Below are 6,000 nucleotides of genomic sequence, written 5' to 3' on the forward strand. Positions count from 1 at the left end.
CTTAAGTGGACACAAGGTCTTCCATTTTAATCTTCAGCTGTTTCTACACACAAATTTCTTAATTTCTTCCCAAATGTTTTGTTCCCCTTTTGGCAGAGGAAAAAGAAATGACATCTATCAGCAGCTAAAAATATTTCAGCAACTTGAGTTTCTAAGAGAAGGATGAAAAAAACACACTGCTTCTCCAGTTAAAAAAAAAAAACCACTCCCGATGCAACATTTCAATAGCTTTTACAACAGGCTGGCTTCTGAACAGCTGGATCTAAAATAAGTGTGAAGGAAAGCGCTCACAGGTTAAAGTTGAGCAAATAAATATGGTGTAACTTCACGTTATTTTCATCATTATCTCTAAACACAGGGTAGGTTCTCAGGAGAAAATGTGTGGCGTAGCAGTTCTGCAACAAAGCGAAGGTTCAAGGTGCTTTTATTTGATTCTTAGCTAAGCCACTGATTTTCCTACATGACAAATTCTGTTTATGAGACTTCCATATGGAGAAGAAATTAATACCCTCTCCCTCTTTCCATTTCTGCTCTTTTAAGAGACTAAGTTGTTACTTTCAAGCAGTTGCTACCTGTGACCCCTGGCACCCCTTGCATAAGGAAGCCTCTGAACACAGAGTGCAGCTGCAGATAAGGCTGGAAGGCACCTAGCTGCAGTCTGGTCCTGTCAACATCTCCACATACTGGATGGCTTCAAAACTGGAGAACTAAGACAGGAGCCAGATGAAGACAATGTCTCCCTGTCAATATTGTAAACCAAGTCTTAGCAATGAAGTCCATGAAGTCCAAAACTTTTAACTGGTGCCACATATCAATTAGTTGAGATATGAACAGAACTTTGAGTGGGAAAAAAAAAAGACAAACAGTGCTGTGTTATCCACTCTGTTTCAGATTTGGGTTCAGTACCAAGACCACACCATGCAAACTGAACTCCCACCAGCAACTAGAGACAGTCTGCAAGGACAGCCTTAGCTGAAACAAATTTCTTGCTCATTCCTCACTAAAAGTAGTCAGGAGAGATTTAGAAGGTGGTGCTAAGGGAGGTCTCAAAAGAACAAAGATCTAACTGCATACATTTATCTTTTTACAAGATGAGCAGTTCTTCAAGGCTTGTAACTATTCCATTCACTTCAATTTACACCAAGACTGAAGGGTCCATGCAGGACATTTAATCTAGAAATTAAGACTTTCAGAGGCATTCAAGCTACCCACTGCCCAGGTAACACAAACAACGACTTAACTACCATTAGCTCTTCATTCTGCTCTGAAATATCTGCTCTGGTTTGCTTGTTAGAAATCCTGTCCTGCTAGTCACTGTATACAAGTACTATTAGCTCAAAGTTCCTATCATGTCACATGATGACTTTCTTCCACTTTCCTTCACTGAGGAGTACTGCCCACAGACACTTATTTCATATAAATACGTGGTGTGCACCTTCCCATCTGTATATACCTGAGCTAAAGTAGTCACAAAGAGCAACCAGTCTACAAGAAGTTTGTATCAGTGCTCCGAAAACGAGGTACGGTGTACAGACAGCATACACTGAGAAACAAAGCAGGTTTATGCTGCTATTGAGAGTAGGACATGCTGAACCATATAAACCAAACACGCAGCCTCAATACCATACTCCTGATATGAAAGCATGCTTTTTAAAAGCACAAGTAATTCTATGTCTAACATATAAAGTCATTTTATTACTTCCATGGACAAACCAAAAAATTAGCAAAGACCATGTAATTTCATTAACTATTGAGTATAACCAAGACTATTGTTTCCATATCTGTTTAAAAAGTGTTTTCTATTTGTTCTCTATTTGTATAAAGTAGCTGTGGAAAAGAAGAAAAAGGACTCGTTCAGTTATTACTTCATGTACAACAAAATCTCTCCATTCACTGCTTAGTAACTACATTCATATTTCCACTAGCCATAAAAACACCATAAAAGCCCTTCAGCAAGCAGTAAGAAGAGCTTGCTTTGCACAACTTGTCCCCAGAATTCTGCTGGAAATAAATCCAGCTTCCACACTGCTTAAGGAGAAGACTGTCTGGTCCTGGTGTCGAACTGAAGAGATGCAGACTGAACACCCTTCCTTCAGGACCTGATGAAAGCTACATTCACCGAGCAGAAATGACTTATTGCCTTCACCGTAGTGCACACAGGTCCTTCCACATATACATGAGTATTTATTTCGAATGGGAACTTAAATACAGAAGTAAGCTATAACTGAACATAACACCTAAAAAAGCTCGTTTCCACAGCTCAAATAGAGGGTTGAATCCTTTGAATCTTGAAGTTTGCAAGCACTGTAACTTGTGACTTTATATTTACAGGTTAATAACTCGGGTATTAGTCTATATAGTTATTGTATGTTATGTTGATCTCCATGTATCAGAAGATGGACATCTCTGCATCTGAACTACAGACCGTAGCACGGGAGAGCATGCTGGAGGATGAGGACTGCAACGTTATTCCATTACTTCATTCCCTTCTTCAAGCACACACTATTTGCTACTACGGCAAATACTGTATTGGGCAGTCACAACAACAGTCTGCCTCACATAAACATAATACTTTCTGGTTCCCCACGTAAAGCTTTAAAAATAAAATACAAAAGGCCAGCCTGGCGTGACAGGCGAAGCAAAACAACGTCCTCCTCCTTAATTTAAAGTCTCTGGGAAGTTCCTGGCTGCTTCCACAATTCGCTCCCGTCTTTTTCTAACAGGCAGGCTTCCCCTCTGGCTGCCTCCAGCCCACAAGAGCAGCACAAAGAACCGCAGCGAGGCCGCTTTCCTCTGCCCCTGCACATACAGGGGCAAAAACTGAACCGTTTGTGAGGTGTTTTCTGTCAGGGAACTCACAGCCGAGCCCAGCGCCCATCACTCGGGCACCGGCCCCGCTTCACGGGCTGGTGAGGAGAATGAAAGCGGGTCCCAAGCTGTTAGATACCCGCAGGAATTAGTAAACTGTGTGGGAAATGTGAAAAAAAACACGTTTTCTGACCTTTTTCCAGCCAGCTTCAGGCACTCGGCAGCGACGATCCGCGCTCCTCAGGCTGCTGCAGCCGCTCCTCCTCAGCGGCGCTCGGGGCAAACACCTCACGGGAATTCATCTGCGCGAGCGGAGAAGGGGGGAGGAAAAAAAAATAAAAATAAAATAAAAACAAAGCGCTTTGTAAAACTTCTCACTCACCGAGGGCTCCCGGGGGTTATCCCTAAGGACTCTGAGGACCCCCGGGGGCAGAGCAGCCCCCACCCGCTCGGTTTTGGTGCTCAAACCGGAGCCCCCCCCCCATGAAGCCGGGACCCCCTCAGCGCCCCTCAGGGGGTAGCGGCCGGGGGGGGGGGGGAGGGGGCCCCGCACCCACCTGGCGCCGCCGCCGCCGCGCGAGCCCCTGCGCGGGCCGAGCCGCCGCTGCCTCGCCCCCCCAAGCCCCGCCCCTTTCGCCCGCTGGCCCCGCCCCCTCGCCACCCTCCTTCGCCCCCCCTCGTGAGTGGCGTGCGCGCCGCCCAATGGGAAGGCCGGGAGGGAGGGGCTGGAGCTGTCAATCATGGTTCGGAGTGAGGTGGGGGGGGTGATGGCGCTGAGGGGCTTCCCGCCTCCCCCCTCAGCCTCCCCTCAGGGGGGGGGCTGAGGGACGGGGTGAGGCAGCGCTGCCGCCGCCGCTCCCCGCCGCCCTGCCCGCCCCGCTGACCCAGTTCCCAGCGAATCCCGATCCCAAATGGCCCCGTGCAGAGCTGGGGGGGGGTTTTGGGGCCTGCCCGGTGCCAGCGGGGCTTTGTGCGAGGCGCAGCTGCCCCCGCGCAGCGTCCCCCCTCGGCCGGGTCTCGGCCTTTGTGGCTGGGACAACGGCTTTTGTTGCTCGTCGTGGAGCCTGCGGGGGGGAACGAGCCCGGTTTTATCATCTCAATGACATTTCGGGCGCCGAACAATCGCCAGGCGAACTTTAAGGGCCCGGGGCGCTGTGGAAAAGAGTCAGGGCTGCGAGGGGAGGTGATGGGGGCGGACATTTGGGGGGGCTGGAAGTTTGCTCAACTCCGGCTTCAGCAAGGACGGGCTCACAGGCAGCTCCTCGCCAAAAAGAAACAGCATTCGGTAATGCCGCTAATTAATTAAATGGTTTGTGTTCAAGGCACTGACACCCCTCGTGGCAGGAGGCAGCCGCTGGTGTAGGCACAGGAGGTTATACAGCAAAAAATGCATGAGGCTGAGGGGTTCCTCCTGCTTTAAGTGCAGATGGCGAGTGCTCTAAGGAAAAAAAAAAAAAAAAAAAAAAAAAAAAAAAACAGAAAAGGAATCACCGAATAACACAGTCCTACAAGAAGGAAGTGGCAGTCTTTTCATCCAGCGTCACGGCTCGCCAGGACAAAAATTGTAAGGGGATAACAGCCCCCAACTTTTCAGAGAGCTCCTGTTGAAAAGGAGGCTGTTTGCCCTAAAACACACGCAACAAGAAAGAGGAAACTTCAGAGACTGTGAAATAAAACATGCTAAATGACCTTGCCTAGTTAAAACACCATACTCATTCAGTGATGCTTTTTTTTTCATACAGAAAATGGGATCTTGAGGCTGGAAAAAGTATTAATTTCACAGACCTGTCGCTACCGTGATTTTTTTCTGCTCCATCAATAGAAGCAAGCATCCTGTGTGGTGCAAGATATTAACGAACATTTATTTTGTTCCACCTGCTTTCCAGTCTCCTGGATTCCTTCTCAGCTTTCATTTTTCTCCTCTGTATTCATGACATTTCAGCACCAATAGCTATTTTTAATATCTAAATCTTGTAAAAATGGAACTCAGGCAGAGCTTTGTTACTGCAATTTTGACCTTGCCTTAGAATTTGCATATAAGGCAAATCTGCCAAACCATTTGCATTTCATCTGTACTAAGTTTTCATTAAGACACACACACACACACAAAGAAAGTGGTTAAATTATCTGCAAGTAATAATTTAATAAGCTTTTGTCCTAACCATTAATATTTTCAAGTAAAATTATGCTTCAGAAAAGCGCTCTGAAGCCAGAACCTTCAGGTTTGGATTGACACACCAAGAGATGTTCAGGATTGATCTTTCTGCTATTAATTTCACTTGAAGGTAGAAGCAGGCTTCAGAGGGTAATGAAAAGGCAGGGTTATTGGAGACTGAAGTCAAGATGAGTTAGTGGAAGCGAGCATGAAATATTCTTAATATTTGCTTACACTGACTTAGATAAAATTTAAAAGGACCTCCTTTTCTTGAATAGTCTATTTCACACAATATATCATAGAATTACAGAATGGTTTGGGTTGGAAGGGACCTTAAAGACCACCTAATTCCAACCCCCTGCCATGGACAGGGACACGTCCTACTAGACCAGGTTGCTCAAAGTCCCATCCAGACTGGACTTGAAAGTGTAAGACAGAACAATCTTTTGAAAGTCTGTTCTATTGCTTGTTGCTTCCTTCTGAAGAGCATGTTTCATGGTTTGGAAATCTTTTTGTCTTTCAGGAAACACAGAATTGCTGAGTAATGTTAAAATAAATACTGTTACGCAAATGATTTACAACACCACAGATAATCATTACAGCATCTCTGATTAATAATGGAACATTGATGGGTCCCTGAAGAGTTTCTTGCTGAATCAGCTTTTGCAATAAATTGCTTTCCCTCCAGCCACAGCCTCACCCTGTAGAAAGGGCCTCCAATTCCTGAATGAGGTAATTGATTTAGGACAGCTAGAGGATGCATGCAATGCACAACAGAAGATGCTTCATGAATTACTGCATCTCTGTTAATGGAATTTGTTTTCCATTAACACAAACTGTTTAGCCTTGATAAATCTGTGTAAGTATTTCTCGTGGTATTGCATATTCAAATTTAATTACTGATATTTTCATACTATTCATATTTTTCAGGAATATTTTCCTGAGACTATTAACTATTTTACTTTTTGTTTTGTTTTGATTTTTTTTTTCCTTTTAATACACCAAGAATGCTGGAATAATGAATAACAAAGTCTATG

The 6,000-nt window shown here is 45.1% G+C and overlaps 1 protein-coding gene across 2 annotated transcripts in view; it reads right to left on the reverse strand.

Moving 5' to 3' along the window:
• WASF3 (WASP family member 3) overlaps positions 1-3,065 on the reverse strand; it is a 63,721-nt gene extending 60,656 nt beyond the window's left edge. For both annotated transcript variants that reach the window (XM_032195839.1, XM_032195831.1), the window contains exon 1: positions 3,002-3,065. The gene's annotated coding sequence lies outside the window, so the exon portion shown is untranslated. The remainder of the gene's footprint in view (positions 1-3,001) is intronic.
• Positions 3,066-6,000: the final 2,935 nt, after the last annotated feature.

Source organism: Aythya fuligula, chromosome 1 (genome assembly GCF_009819795.1).
Source record: "Aythya fuligula isolate bAytFul2 chromosome 1, bAytFul2.pri, whole genome shotgun sequence".
In the NCBI taxonomy this organism is placed as follows: Eukaryota; Metazoa; Chordata; class Aves; order Anseriformes; family Anatidae; genus Aythya; species Aythya fuligula.